Consider the following 16,929-nt stretch of genomic DNA (forward strand, 5'->3'; position numbering starts at 1 on the left):
TGAGTCAACAGAAACAGGTAACAGAAATGTCTCTAATGTGTACAGTGTAGTGTAAGCATTAAAAGATCATAAAGGAAAAACTAACATTTATGTGAAACTAATTGTAATAAAAAATGAGCAGGTGCTTTATAGATTTAAAAGAAAGAATCTGAAAACAACACTTTTTTGGTCTAAGTGATCAAAGTAGAAAACAGAACTGATGTTCAAGAACAAACCGTAGCTGCACTAATATTACACATCTCGATCGTTGTACTGAACAGACATGTTGCTTTTAAAACCACATGCAGTGTGTGACCATGACTGTTCACTGAGACCATGAACGCCACTTCGCTGAAGCATTCTTCTTCTTCTTCTTGCCATTAAATTGGAAGCAGAAGCAGCACGAGCTGATTTGATCTACTGAAAGGAAAAAGCAGAACATCTGAGTTGAAACCAGTCAGCTGAAATCATTAAGACAGGAACAAATTCAATGCAGTGTCTCAAGTGGCTTAGCCTGTTACAACTGTTGATACAAGCTAAATACGGTTAACACACAGTGTCAGGGAGCTCCAGTGTGGGAACTAGTGGCTTTAGGTTTGTAGTCATTTAACTTTCATCCATTCATTCATTTAATTCAGGAGGAAGAAATGCCAGGTTGGTGCAGGCTGGTTACATGTATTTGGTCCCATGCTGTCTTTAATTAAATGACTTGGTTCATTTTATGGCTGGGCTGTATGTGGGGTTATATCATGTTATTTGGGCAGGAGTACCTGTCCCCTGTTAGACTTAGAAAGTTTCTCCATAAGTAGAGTTTCTAACTCTTCTAGCACATCTGTGGCTGACAGCTTTTTGGTGGCTCTTTTTACCCCACACTGGTTGTGAGTGTGTAAATAGCCCCACTAGTTATTTTGGGTTGCAGTTAACTAGGGAGGAAGGGGTGGGTATGCCATGATTAGGTGAATAACAATTATATGTGATACATAAATTTCACAATGCATGCATATATCTCTATCAATTAAACCTGGCCTGAGGGCTGCCATTTTTTACATTCAGTTATTTCTCTTAGAAATGTTGGAACTAAATAATGAATGTGTTACAGTTAAAGTGAAACACTGGTCAGTGTAAATGGCTCATTGGGACACAGAAACCTTTAAATTAAACCTGATATCTAGTGTCAAACAATATCAAAGCTGTAAAAGATGTTTACATTCAGAATTTATAAAACTATTATTGTAAATAAATTCAAACAAGTGAGCTTTTCTCTTTGTGCTGAATATCAACACTGTGGTTTCTTAGACTGTAAGCTGTACTTTAGTGCAACCAGTTGCAGAAGCTGCCACTCCAAATGTCTTTTGATAACAAGAAAAAAATACCTTTTCAGTACACGGCCTGAAGTTCTTCTCCGAAATCTTCTGCAATCGGCTTTGTCTGCTGGTTTGAAGACAATAAACCATAAAAAAGATGATTTAGTCACTTTGTCTGTGTCATGCAGCTCGAATGTGTCGTGTAACGATGTTGAATAGCCGTCGTTATCCCTCTGCTGCGTCAGTAGGATTGTACTGTACAGCATCTCATTGATATGTGAGGAATGCTAATGTAACACGATAACAGACTTACATCATTAAAATATAAAGTGCAGGAGATATTTAGATATTTTTTATATTTATATTACATTTTATAGCTGACGGATATTACTAAATAGATAGAATTTACTAAATAGCTGGATGAACATGAAAAATATGTCTATAATAACAAATGACCATGAGAGCCAGTAGAATTAATTCAGCTGGACACTCAAAAGACGTCCTTAAATGCTCTTTAAGTGGCAGAACAGATGAACAAACAGTTAATCGCTTACTTGAGATGAAATCTGCTCAGCTACTTTGAAAACAGCTTCTAACTGGTTCCTCCTTTAACAGGATGACTGCTCAGGGGTAAGGCCATCATGCAATCCAGCAACCTTTATGGTTCTGCTTTGATTCACCAGGAACTATTAGGGAAACCTTCCAGCGCCTCCTGTGAAAGACACAGGCATAAACACACAAACATTTATTAACATGTTCCACAGTGTTCCAGTTTGATTTTCTTATCTTGTGGACAACAACGTACATGGATGCAGGTTTATTGTTAACTTTTGTAAGGTTTATTTAATGAACATATCCAGCTGCAGCTCCACTGTGATCCTGAACTGGATAAGCACTTAAGAAAATGTGTCAATAAATGGACAAACATCAACTTACTATATTTATCCAAACAGACGGGACCAATAATGCTTCGCTGAGTTAGAGACTTTAACAGACTCTTCTATGTAAGAATGTCTCGTGCTGATATACCTGCAAACTTGACAACAAAGGTTTTTCAGACTACATGTAGCTGTCCTCTATGTCAGCTAACACATTTACATTTATGTCACACTTATTTCTGCTTTCCCATTTTATAATTATTACTTACATTTTGATTAGATACCTTGAGTTTGTAAATGATCAGATTACATAATTGGAATACAATGTATCCAATTCAGGGTTGCGGGAGGATGAAGCCTATCCCAGCTGATACAGGACAAAGACAGGCTGCCAGTTTATTGCAGGGCTAATACAACATGTGTAACAGAAAATCCACTTAAATGTTTGATATTTCTTATAATAATCATAATTATGACTATTATTTAAAGGTTTCTTCATAAATACATTTTGATTTTTTATAACCCCTAAAATATAAACCTGAGCTGTTTCAGATTCTGACCTCTGACCTCAGTGACCTGGCTGTGTCCTCACTGCAGCTCCCTCTTGGAAGTACGTCTGCTTCTTGTCTTCCCCCAGTGTTGACCGCCTGATATCAAGATATCACGTACTGTAACTGAGGAACAAAAAAGGACAAACACTTGCCTTCATTTAAAAGTACATTCATACAGAGATAATCTATGGAAACACACTAGTTCACAGTTTGGGAGGAACCAGTTCCTGTGAAACATTTCTGTATATGAACATCATGTGGAGAATGAATGAAATGAGTTCTTCAGGTGACTCAGCAGTCCCACACTGACAAATGAAATCTAGTTAAACTATTAAGCATATTTGCTCTTCTGAAATCTGTGTTAAACAACAACAAACATAAATTAGTAACAAAAACTACAGCTGAGTATAGGCTTTACAAACCACCAGCAGCCATAATGCTAAATTTTAATCTTCAAATGTTTCTGAGCTGTCTTCAACCTGCTTTTAGCACATTAAAGTCTCAATAAATAAAGTCAATGCAGACTCAATCCTAAATGTTCAGCACACAGAGACACAGAGGTACTGTTTAAAGTTTAGTGTTAACTTGAGTCACTGATCATTCACAGTATTACAGAGTCTGGCAGTCTTTGCATGATGTCCACGTCACTGTAAGTTTCTAGCTGACTCTCAGGTGTGCCAGCAGGAAAGAGTAATAATAACCTGCATCCTGAGGTTTGTCATGCAGGATTAAAGGAGCCAAGCTTTGTTCACACAGCTAGGATTGTATTTTACACTGACCCTGGGTCAGTATCAACTTCAAGAAGACAGCTGTAACTGTTGATAGAAGAATCACACACACATATTTATGGCTTTGCCTTATAGAATTCAGCATCTCAGTGCTCAGGAAATAGGTTTTGCAGCTGTTTGAGCTAAGATTTTCAAGTTATTCACAAATTAAAACCTATACTTTGTGTCGGGCAAGAACTAAATTCAAATGCATGTAACAGTGAGAAACGCGTTTCTCATCAACTTCATAGAGCTTGCTGTAACTTTTGATAGAAGACTCAGACAAACATATTCATGGCTTTATCTTATAGACTTCAATATCCCCCCAATGTGTGTGTGAGTCTTCTCTCAAAATTTACAGCTGTCTTTATGAAGTTTATGGAAAAACGCTTTATTTCACCACGTTAGTGCGTTTCTCGCTATTACATGCATTTGAATGGAGTTCTCGCCCGACACAAAGTATAGGTTTTCAATTTGTGAATAACTTGAAAATCTTAGCTCAAACAGCTGCAAAACCTATTTCCTCAGCACGGAGATGCTGAATTCTATAAGGCAAAGCCATAAATATGTGTGTGTGTGAGTCCTCTATCAAAAGTTACAGCTGTCTTCATGAAGTTGATACTGACCCAGGGTCAGTGTAAAATACAAGTTATTCACATAATGAAAACTTATACTTTGTTTCGTGCAAGAACTCCATTCAAATGCATGTAATAGTCAGAAACGCACTGTCTCGGCGAAATGAAGCCTTTTTGTACAACTTCATGAAGTTAGCTGTAACTTTTGATAAAAGGCTCAAAGCAGAGGGATAACGACGGCTATTCAACATCGTTACACGACACATTCGAGCTGCATGACGCAGACAAAGTGACTAAATCATCTTTTTTGTGGTTTATTGTCTTCAAACCAGCAGACAAAGCCGATTGCAGAAGATGTCGGAGAAGAACTTCAGGCCGTGTACTGAAAAGGTATTTTTTTCTTGTTATCAAAAGACATTTGGAGTGGCAGCTTCTGCAACTGGTTGCACTAAAGTACAGCTTACAGTCTAAGAAACCACAGTGTTGATATTCAGCACAAAGAGAAAAGCTCACTTGTTTGAATTTATTTACAATAATAGTTTTATAAATTCTGAATGTAAACATCTTTTACAGCTTTGATATTGTTTGACACTAGATATCAGGTTTAATTTAAAGGTTTCTGTGTCCCAATGAGCCATTTACACTGACCAGTGTTTCACTTTAACTGTAACACATTCATTATTTAGTTCCAACATTTCTAAGAGAAATAACTGAATGTAAAAAAATGGCAGCCCTCAGGCCAGGTTTAATTGATAGAGATATATGCATGCATTGTGAAATTTATGTATCACATATAATTGTTATTCACCTAATCATGGCATACCCACCCCTTCCTCCCTAGTTAACTGCAACCCAAAATAACTAGTGGGGCTATTTACACACTCACAACCAGTGTGGGGTAAAAAGAGCCACCAAAAAGCTGTCAGCCACAGATGTGCTAGAAGAGTTAGAAACTCTACTTATGGAGAAACTTTCTAAGTCTAACAGGGGACAGGTACTCCTGCCCAAATAACATGATATAACCCCACATACAGCCCAGCCATAAAATGAACCAAGTCATTTAATTAAAGACAGCATGGGACCAAATGCATGTAACCAGCCTGCACCAACCTGGCATTTCTTCCTCCTGAATTAAATGAATGAATGGATGAAAGTTAAATGACTACAAACCTAAAGCCACTAGTTCCCACACTGGAGCTCCCTGACACTGTGTGTTAACCGTATTTAGCTTGTATCAACAGTTGTAACAGGCTAAGCCACTTGAGACACTGCATTGAATTTGTTCCTGTCTTAATGATTTCAGCTGACTGGTTTCAACTCAGATGTTCTGCTTTTTCCTTTCAGTAGATCAAATCAGCTCGTGCTGCTTCTGCTTCCAATTTAATGGCAAGAAGAAGAAGAAGAATGCTTCAGCGAAGTGGCGTTCATGGTCTCAGTGAACAGTCATGGTCACACACTGCATGTGGTTTTAAAAGCAACATGTCTGTTCAGTACAACGATCGAGATGTGTAATATTAGTGCAGCTACGGTTTGTTCTTGAACATCAGTTCTGTTTTCTACTTTGATCACTTAGACCAAAAAAGTGTTGTTTTCAGATTCTTTCTTTTAAATCTATAAAGCACCTGCTCATTTTTTATTACAATTAGTTTCACATAAATGTTAGTTTTTCCTTTATGATCTTTTAATGCTTACACTACACTGTACACATTAGAGACATTTCTGTTACCTGTTTCTGTTGACTCAGAGTTGTGAAATGTTCTTTTATTTAATGCACAATATGAAGTTCATAATTTTCTTACAAATAAAACTCTAATGACAAACATGAACAGCTGTGCTTATTTCTGAGACATGAGTTTTTGAATGTGTTTAGACAGTGTGCATCTGTAATCTGAAACTGTAATGGTGAACCTGAGGTGATGGTCAACAGAAGGCTAATATATATCAATATAAAACAATATTGAAGTAATGTCTTTACCCCCTGCAGAGTGTGGACGCTGTGCACTCAATCACCTTATTCACTGTAGTAAACATGCACCGCTAGCTCAAGTGACTGACTGTCTCCATGGTTACATCGTATATTATTAGCTATGTAAACAGCTTCCATAGATACCGCCATAGCTCTCTGCAGCTGTAACACTTTCACACTTTGCAAATCATTTCACGATTTTGATAGTTATGAAGACAGAATATGTTTTTAAGGTCATGCTAGGCGGTTGCTATGGTGGTTGCTGTGGACTTGGCTGGACCGCGTCCGATTCCTGTTATTAGCTGTCCGCCGTAGGAAGGCTGCGTTCCATTTACAAGTAGTGACAGTCTGCCGCAACTCGAACTCAAACCCCGCTTTGTTCTTTAATTATAGGCCTTTTATAGCCGTTCATGACACGGGCACACACACACATAAAGCACTTTGCCTCACCATGAGAATGGAACTTTACCTAAGCTAACCTTTAAAATATCTGATATAGGATAGAAAAAATGAAGCAACCAGAGATTTAATGATGAAGACTCTGGGTTCTGTAGTGACCTGAATGACTCTTTGCATACAATTTATTGAAGAGGACTTTAGAATGCACTTTACATTTAGACTGTTGCTGTTTAATTTTTTACATTGTTGCGGTGTTATGTCATGAATAAAGTTCACCTGCTGGGGGTTTGATGGATCAGATCATCATAATCAATGGGTCCTGAGGTGGGCGGGACTGTCTCTGGTGATGTCACCATGAAGGAACAGCATCTGGCACGTGTTGCTGAAACATCCCAGTACACTGGTGTAGTTTCCTCTCCAGCTGTTTGACATTTGACACTTCAACATTAAGGAGAAGAAGAAGAAACAGTGTTAGGTCAGGTGACCACATGGTTTCTAAAGTAACTGACAGGAAGTAACCAGGCCGTTAGAAATGGATGGCATGTGTTTAGAGTTACTGGAGTTGGGTAACTCTACTTACCAAAAGCAGAAGCACACAGATGAAGGATCAGATGCTGAATGTTGCAGGAACATGCTCGTGCGGTGGTCATTCAGTGCTGCTCCGGCAGGTTAGACAGTCCAAGACTGATATACTGCCCATCTGAGAGTTTGAAAACACACATGCAAAGATTTATTTTGTATTACAGTCAAAGTTGGATGTTCATTTTTGTCCTTTAAAAATGTTTGTGTATTTGAAAGCGCTAACATTTAAGGATGACTTGGATCGTCTCCTTTAAAGGGGAGACAAGTGTATCCACTGATCCACGTCACTTTACCTGGATGATGACTCCTCTCCCCCTCACTCAGAAACGCTCCTAATATAACCAAGCAAATAAATAATATTGAAGATTTACTTACATCATTACAAAAACAGGAAAAACATCTCCCTTTGATTCTATTTCTCCATTCCTGCTGAACATCAGGCAACAAATATCTCAATAAATCACAGTAAAATGTAAAGCACATGTTTTCTCTGCTTTGTCTAACCTCTGCAGAGCCTCTGTCAAGAAAAACATATCTGTAAGCATAAAACAAATATACATTTCATAACACGTCACTGGACAAACCTCGGTCAGTTGATTTCCTCTGTGCAGTGTAGACGAACATCAGTCAGCAAGTCAAGGTGGTGAGATGGACTGGTGTCCTTTGTGACTCTGCTGGTTCTTCTGAGGAAATACCACCGTCTCTCCACACCGTCACCATCTGTGAGCACAAACTGCTGCTCTGCTCTGCCAGCATGTAGGAAATCACATATCACACACACAGGGGTGAAGAAACATTAGAACTCAACTTTGGATACTTTAGATCTAAACAGATCAAAGTAGCTCTTAGCTTCAACAATCAGTGAACAGACAAACAATGATACCATACTGATTCTGTATGAATACAATATGGTATTTTCAATACAGGTGTCAAATTAATTTACTAAAACTAATACAGATATATGTATTTTTTTTTTTATAAATTCGTTTGCTAAATTATAAGAATATATATTTTTTCATTTAACAATTGCAACTGAAAGAAATTAAATATTGAACAAAAATATATTGTCACATTCTGAGCATGCTCAGCATGCTGACAGACTTGAAGTTGCTACAGATTTTAAGAAGTGATAATTATAGGGAAAAAACTTCTCTTTTTCATCCGTTTAATCAAACATTTGATGCCTTAGATGTCTCAGTCCTATAGCATTCTGCAACTACAACTAAGCTGAAGCTTGGATTTGGCTGCAGGTGCCCTGTACATCCTTCTCAACATGTGGGTACCATTTAATCACACTTCTTCCTGAGCTTTGCTTCGTCACAAGACCAAAGGTGGCATCCCGTGTCACGGTCATATCATCATCCAGAAGAAACATTTGAAGAAACATCATGGAGAAGAAACATTTACGCGCCTCCCGGTTTTGTTTTCTGATCCTGCAAAAAGACTGAGGACAACAAAGCCCAGAGAACACGAGATACACAACATCCAACATTCAGACTCAACAGCCTCCATAAATGAAGAGCACCAGGTTGGTTCAGTTATAGTAGATGTCATGGAATTTTTTAAATAAAGTCTGCAACACAGAAAGAGCTGTGATCATGCTATTTATTACTGTGCACAGGAGAGCAAACACACATCAAACATCACAGTTCAGTCATGTCAGCTCTGCCACTTCACGTGTCTCGCTATGAAACCTAACGGATCAATGGTTATGCTGTTTTGTGCCCTTGACGTTATCAGCACCTGTAAAGGGAGTTGTTTTCTCAAACTGCTGAAGTAAGTTCATCTAGTTTTAGAAACCTTCATTGAACAGTCTATAACAGTGTCACAACTAAGCATATGCATAAGCACTTAAATGCTTTAAATGAGAATAACATAAAATTTCTATTACAGGAGCTAGAGCCTGTCCCAGTAGTCATAGGTAGAGCACACCTGGACAGGTCACCAGTCTGTCAGAGGACTAACACAGATGCAGCCTGACTCAATCCTAAATGTTCAGCACACAGAGACACAGAGGTACCGTTTAAAGTTTAGTGTTAACTTGAGTCACTGATCATTTGCAGTATTACAGAGTCTGGCAGTCTTTGCATGATGTCCACGTCACTGTAAGTTTCTAGCTGACTCTCAGGTGTGACAGGTGTGCCAGCAGGAAAGAGTAATAATAGCCTGCATCCTGAGGTTTTTCATGCAGGATTAAAGGAGCCAGGCTTTGTTCACACAGCTAGGATTGTATTTTACACTGACCCTGGGTCAGTATAAGTATCATACAGTTTAAACGAAGCACTGAAACTTGCACATATTTATTACAGATGCACTGAAGCTAATCGAGATATTTGCTGTCAGTCTGTGGCTGCGATTAAACACTTTACTGGAAACTTTATTAACTAGTAACTTCGTCAGTCATGACAGAAGCTAATATTTCTGTGCTAACATCGTTTAAACAGTAACAGCTTTACTCCAATATAAGCTAACGTTTACACCGTAACTTTAAGCTAGCACCATAAAGACGGTAAAACACATAATAACATCTACAAATGCATCTTAAAGCTGTTATATTAGCACTCGGTGTATTACTAACATAACCACATTAACATTATTGACACTCGCTGGTCTGACTTTTAATAGTCATTCTATAAATGCTGTCCGTTTAAACGGTCTTACCTGTACACACTCCTGTATCCACCGGATTGCAGCCAGAGTGGATTCTGGAGTCTTCCCACGCTCCTGTTAGTGATCCTCCATCTGGATGGATGATAACAACCTTCTGAACAATCTAGCAGGAGATGGTCCATATCTAGGGGATATGGACTGACAACAGCCGAAGCGGGTGAATAAAGTCACCCAGTCGCTAGCTGTGCGATTACCCAGCATACACCAGCACAATATTAGGCACAGCACCACCATAGACATTTTCAGTGGTTTTGAATGCAGGACATGGTTATCTTACCTTGTAAAATGCATGACAATAAAACAGCTAACCACCATAAAATGGTATTGTGTATGTATGTATGTGCATGTGTGTGTGTGTGTGTGTGAGAGAGAGAGAGAGAGAGAGGGGGGGGGGGGGGGGGGGGGAGAGAGATCAAAGGCGTGCGCTTATGTTTTTTCTTGATCAAGAGTGTGCCTCCTCTCTCTTATTGGATGTATGGTATAGCATGTTTATTCAGGTGCACCTTTGAAGTCTATGAGAATACTTTGCAGCCTGGTCTGAGTGGTCATTTCTGCACAGACACAATGAAGCGTGCACTCAGTTTAGAGGAGGCTGTTGCTGCAGTTTTGCACTCTCCACAAGCAGTGGAGATACTTCTGACAGCGAAGAAGAATTTTTGCCAGGCACCGAGGAGCTTTGCAGCTCATGTGCGGAGGAGGAGAAGGAGAAGGAGGAAGAAGAGCAGGAGGAAGAGACAAGACTGGAGGATGGCCAGTGGAGATCTAAAAATGGAGAAATCATGTGGCAACCCACACACGAAGAGGTCCTGCCATTTTTTCCTCCCCCCATTTTAACCCCAGGACCAACCCATTATGCAATTCGTATAGGATCAGCAGCCCTGTGAGCACTTTCCATCTTTTTTTTGCAAAGGACATTATGCAGCTAATCCTGCATTTCACCAACCTGCAGGGGCAACAGGTCAGTAAAAGACTGGAAGATGAGGAGTTGCAGGCTTACATGGGGCTTGTGATGCTGGCTGGCCTGTACAGGTCTCAACATGAAACGACAACAAGCCTGTGAAATGGGGAGACAGGGCTCTTCTGTTTCATGCTACCATGTCAAAAAAAAAATGATTTGAGCAAATTAATCGGGCAGTAAGATTCGATGATCGTCTCTCCCGTCCAGGTCCCCAAGCAAAGAAAAAAGGTTGTCTTATTGAGCACCAGGCACCGTGAGCTACAAGTCCAGGACTCTGGGAAGAGAAAGCCCCACATCATCCTGGATTATAACAAATGCAAAGGGACTGTGGATCATTTGGACCAGGTAAGCACAATTATAAGTAATTTATTTGCCAAATTGTTTACCGTTTCTCATTGTTATAACTGATAAAGTCAGATAATGTGATTATAATAGTTTTGATATGAGATGATAGTTTTAGACTATGATAGTTTTGATAGTTACAGTAAGGAGGGGGGGGGGTCCAGTTTGACGCCCACAGGCAGGAAGAATCTCTTGCTTATGGCTGTATAAATCTGTTCATGTCACCTGATCATTTCTTTTTGTTTTGCAGGTTTGTGGCAACTACTCCTGCCGTAGAAGGACACGTAGGTGGCCCATGTGTCTGTTCTACCACATGATCGAGGTAAGCTGCTATAATGCTTTCATTCAAGACAGCTGTAACTTTTGATAGAAGACGCATATAAACATATTTATGGCTTTATCTTTTAAAGTTCGATATCCCCGTGTTGAGCAAACAGGTTTTGCAGCTGTTTGATCTAAGATTTTCAAGTTATTCACAAAATGAATACCTATACTTTGTTTCGTGCGACAACTCCATTCAAATGCATGTAATAGTCAGAAACGTACTGTCTTGGCGAAATAAAGCGTTTACAACTTCATGAAGACAGCTCTAACTTTTGATAGGAGACTCAGATATGCGTATTTATGGCTTTATCTGATCGAATTTAATATCCCCGTGTTGAGCAAACAGTTTTAAAGCTATGTGAGCTAAGATTTTCAAGTTATTCACAAGATGAAAACCTATACTTTGTTTCGTGCGAGAACTCCATTCAAATGCATGTAATAGTCAGAAACGCACGGTCTCGGCGAAATAAAGTGTTTTTGTACAGCTTGAAGTTACCTGTAACTTTTGATAGAAGGCTCAGACACACATCAATATGGCTTTGCCTTATACAATTCAGCATCTCCGTGCTGGGGAAACAGGTTTTGCAGCTGTTTGAGCCAAGAGCTTCCAGTTATTGAAAAAATGAAAGCCTATACTTTGTTTCGTGCGAGAACTCCATTCAAATGCATGTAAAAGTCAGAAACGCACTGTCTCGGCGAAATAAAGGGTTTACAACTTCATGAAGACAGCTGTAACTTTTGATAGGAAACTCAGATATACGTATTTATGGCTTTATCTTATAGAATTCAATATCCCCGTTGAGCAAACAGTTTTAAAGCTATGTGAGCTAAGATTTTTAAGTTATTCACAAAATAAAAAGCTATACTTTGTTTCGTGTGAGAACTCCATTTATGTTACGCCCCTAATCTAGGCGTGTAGGGACGCACATAAGGTTGGAGGAGAGAGATACAAATCCCCGCCCTGGTTCCCAAGCCAAACATCCAAACCAGTTGTGAGTAAAAAAAAGGTGATTTTATTTAAGGACAAGAAGCATAGCTCCAGGGTGAGCCCAAGCCAAAATAATAAACAAAACCAACTAAGACCCACCAGCAAAGACTAACTAAACCCTAGGAAAGAAAAAGAACAAACAAATGACAGAGCTATCCCTCGCTCCCTGACCAAGAAAACAGGAGAAAACGATTCCAAAAGAAAAGGCAGCTCACCCCTTCCGCTTCAGCCCACGAGTGCCTAAGCTCTCAGCTAATGCACTAGGAGCGGCTTTTACAATTCACCCTCACACAAATACACAAGATAAGCACAGGCTGGGAAAACCATGGTCAGGACCGCGACGGCTGTCAGGCTACTCGCTCGTTGCACACACTCTCTCCCTCTCTCCCCTCTGGAGCTGTCAGAGCGGCTTTTTGAACGTGGTCACCTGTTCCATGGTCCAATCAGCTGCTAACTACTCTTCATTAGGGGAGGGACCTGTAAAGTGTCTTAAACACAGTAAAGAGACACGTCTCGCATGTAATAGTCAGAAACGCACTATCTTTGCAAAATAAAGCCTTTTTGTACAACTTCATGAAGTTAGCTGTAACTTTTGATAGAAGATTCAGATTTACGTAGTTATGGCTTTATCTTATAATATTCAGTATCCCCGTGTTGAGCAAACAGGTTTGAGCTAAGATTTTCGAGTTATTCACATAATGAAAACCTATACTTTGTTTCGTGCGAGAACTGCATTCAAATGCATGTAATAGTCAGAAACGCACGGTCTCGGCGAAATAAAGTGTTTTTGTACAGCTTCATGAAGACAGCTGTAACTTTTGATAGAAGGCTCAGATTGATGTATTTATGGTTTTATCTTATAGAATTCAATATCCCCGTGCTGGGAAAACAGATTTTGCAGCTGTGTGAGCTAAGATTTCCAACTTATACACATAATGAAAATCTATACTTTGTTTCGGTCGAGTTCCCCATTCAAATGCATGTAACAGTGAGAAACGCACTGTCTTGGCGAAAGAAAGCGTTTTTGTACAACTTCATATAAATAGCTGTAACTTTTGATAGAAGACTCGGATACACATGTTTATGGCTTTATCTTATAGAACTCAAGGTCCCCATGCTGGGCAAACAAAACAGGTTTTGCAGCCGTTTGAGCTAAGATTTTAAAATTATTCACATAATGAAAACCTATACTTTGTTTCGGGCGAGTTCCCCATTCAAATGCATGCAACAGTGAGAAACGCACTGTCTTGGCGAAAGAAAGCGTTTTTGTACAACTTCATATAAATAGCTGTAACTTTTGATAGAAGACTCGGATACACATGTTTATGGCTTTATCTTATAGAACTCAAGGTCCCCGTGCTGGGAAAAAAGAACAGGTTTTGCAGCTGTTTGAGCCAAGATTTCCAAGTTATACACATAATGAAAACCTATACTTTGTTTCGGGCGAGTTCCCCATTCAAATGCATGCAACAGTGAGAAACGCACTGTCTTGGCGAAATAAAGCGTTTTTGAACAACTTCATATAAATAGCTGTAACTTTTGATAGAAGACTCAGACAAACATGTTTATGGCTTTATCTTATAGAACTCAAGGTCCCCGTGCTGGGAAAACAAAACAGGTTTTGCAGCTGTTTGAGCTAAGATTTTCAAGTTATACACATAATGAAAACCTATACTTTGTTTCGGTGAGTTCCCCATTCAAATGCATGTAACAGTGAGAAACGCACTGTCTTGGCGAAAGAAAGCGTTTTTGTACAACTTCATATAAATAGCTGTAACTTTTGATAGAAGACTCGGATACACATGTTTATGGCTTTATCTTATAGAACTCAATATCCACGTGCTGGGCAAACAGGTTTTGCAGCCGTTTGAGCTAAGATTTTTAAATTATTCACATAATGAAAACCTATACTTTGTCTCAGGCGAGTTTCCCATTCAAATGCATGTAACAGTGAGAAACGCACTGTCTTGGCGAAATAAAGCGTTTTTGTACAACTTCATATAAATAGCTGTAACTTTTGATAGAAGACTCAGACAAACATGTTTATGGCTTTATCTTATAGAACTCAAGGTCCCCGTGCTGGGAAAACAGGTTTTGCAGCTGTTTGAGCTAAGATTTCCAAGTTATACACATAATGAAAACCTATACTTTGTTTCGGTCGAGTTCCCCATTCAAATGCATGTAACAGTGAGAAACGCACTGTCTTGGCGAAATAAAGCGTTTTTGTACAACTTCATATAAATAGCTGTAACTTTTGATAGAAGACTCGGATACACATGTTTATGGCTTTATCTTATAGAACTCAAGGTCCCCGTGCTGGGAAAAAAGAACAGGTTTTGCAGCCGTTTGAGCTAAGATTTTAAAATTATTCACATAATGAAAACCTATACTTTGTTTCGGGCGAGTTCCCCATTCAAATGCATGCAACAGTGAGAAACGCACTGTCTTGGCGAAAGAAAGCGTTTTTGTACAACTTCATATAAATAGCTGTAACTTTTGATAGAAGACTCGGATACACATGTTTATGGCTTTATCTTATAGAACTCAAGGTCCCCGTGCTGGGAAAACAGGATTTGCAGCTGTTTGAGCTAAGATTTTCAAGTTATACACATAATGAAAACCTATACTTTGTTTCGGGCGAGTTCCCCATTCAAATGCATGTAACAGTGAGAAACGCACTGTCTTGGCGGAAGAAAGCGTTTTTGTACAACTTCATATAAATAGCTGTAACTTTTGATAGAAGACTGGGATACACATGTTTATGGCTTTATCTTATAGAACTCAAGGTCCCCGTGCTGGGAAAACAGGATTTGCAGCTGTTGGAGCTTAGATTTCCAAGTTATACACATAATGAAAACCTATACTTTGTTTCGTTCGAGTTCCCCATTCAAATGCATGTAACAGTGAGAAACGCACTGTCTTGGCGGAAGAAAGCGTTTTTGTACAACTTCATATAAATAGCTGCAACTTTTGATAGAAGACTCGGATACACATGTTTATGGCTTTATCTTATAGAACTCAAGGTCCCCGTGCTGGGAAAAAAGAACAGGTTTTGCAGCCGTTTGAGCTAAGATTTTAAAATTATTCACATAATGAAAACCTATACTTTGTTTCGGGCGAGTTCCCCATTCAAATGCATGCAACAGTGAGAAACGCACTGTCTTGGCGAAAGAAAGCGTTTTTGTACAACTTCATATAAATAGCTGTAACTTTTGATAGAAGACTCGGATACACATGTTTATGGCTTTATCTTATAGAACTCAAGGTCCCCGTGCTGGGAAAAAACAACAGGTTTTGCAGACGTTTGAGCTAAGATTTTAAAATTATTCACATAATGAAAACCTATACTTTGTTTCGGGCGAGTTCCCCATTCAAATGCATGCAACAGTGAGAAACGCACTGTCTTGGCGAAAGAAAGCGTTTTTGTACAACTTCATATAAATAGCTGTAACTTTTGATAGAAGACTCGGATACACATGTTTATGGCTTTATCTTATAGAACTCAAGGTCCCCGTGCTGGGAAAAAAGAACAGGTTTTGCAGCCGTTTGAGCTAAGATTTTAAAATTATTCACATAATGAAAACCTATACTTTGTTTCGGGCGAGTTCCCCATTCAAATGCATGCAACAGTGAGAAACGCACTGTCTTGGCGAAAGAAAGCGTTTTTGTACAACTTCATATAAATAGCTGTAACTTTTGATAGAAGACTCAGACAAACATGTTTATGGCTTTATCTTATAGAACTCAAGGTCCCCGTGCTGGGAAAATAGGTTTTGCAGCTGTTGGAGCTAAGATTTTCAAGTTATACACATAATGAAAACCTATACTTTGTTTCGGTCGAGTTCCCCATTCAAATGCATGTAACAGTGAGAAACGCACTGTCTTGGCGAAAGAAAGCGTTTTTGTACAACTTCATATAAATAGCTGTAACTTTTGATAGAAGACTCAGACAAACGTGTTTATGGCTTTATCTTATAGAACTCAAGGTCCCCGTGCTGGCAAAATAGGTTTTGCAGCTGTTTGAGCTAAGATTTTCAAGTTATACACATAATGAAAACCTATACTTTGTTTCGGTCGAGTTCCCCATTCAAATGCATGTAACAGTGAGAAACGCACTGTCTTGGCGAAAGAAAGCGTTTTTGTACAACTTCATATAAATAGCTGTAACTTTTGATAGAAGACTCGGATACACATGTTTATGGCTTTATCTTATAGAACTCAAGGTCCCCGTGCTGGGAAAAAAGAACAGGTTTTGCAGCCGTTTGAGCTAAGATTTTAAAATTATTCACATAATGAAAACCTATACTTTGTTTCGGGCGAGTTCCCCATTCAAATGCATGTAACAGTGAGAAACGCACTGTCTTGGCGAAAGAAAGCGTTTTTGTACAACTTCATATAAATAGCTGTAACTTTTGATAGAAGACTCGGATACACATGTTTATGGCTTTATCTTATAGAACTCAAGGTCCCCGTGCTGGGAAAAAAGAACAGGTTTTGCAGCCGTTTGAGCTAAGATTTTAAAATTATTCACATAATGAAAACCTATACTTTGTCTCAGGCGAGTTCCCCATTCAAATGCATGCAACAGTGAGAAACGCACTGTCTTGGCGAAAGAAAGCGTTTTTGTACAACTTCATATAAATAGC

At 39.0% G+C, this 16,929-nt stretch overlaps 1 long non-coding RNA gene across 10 annotated transcripts; it reads right to left on the bottom strand.

Moving 5' to 3' along the window:
* Positions 1–841: 841 nt before the first annotated feature.
* On the bottom strand, positions 842–10,030 carry LOC146696576 (uncharacterized). Of its 10 annotated transcripts, none has more exons than XR_014923292.1 (8): positions 9,949–10,030; positions 7,586–9,853; positions 7,225–7,333; positions 7,000–7,119; positions 6,696–6,857; positions 2,722–2,835; positions 1,838–1,995; positions 842–1,410 (listed from the first exon to the last, which is right to left on the bottom strand). It is a non-coding gene; the product is annotated as an uncharacterized LOC146696576 (long non-coding RNA). The 10 variants fall into 10 exon arrangements; XR_014923294.1 differs by having other exon boundaries at positions 843–1,410; positions 7,586–9,743; XR_014923296.1 differs by having other exon boundaries at positions 960–1,410; positions 7,586–8,445; positions 9,663–10,030.
* Positions 10,031–16,929: the final 6,899 nt, after the last annotated feature.

The sequence above is a fragment of the Copadichromis virginalis genome, linkage group LG12, assembly GCF_057382275.1.
Source record: "Copadichromis virginalis isolate Kocher_CV1m ecotype Utaka linkage group LG12, C_Virginalis_male_GT1.1, whole genome shotgun sequence".
NCBI lineage: Eukaryota > Metazoa > Chordata > Actinopteri > Cichliformes > Cichlidae > Copadichromis > Copadichromis virginalis.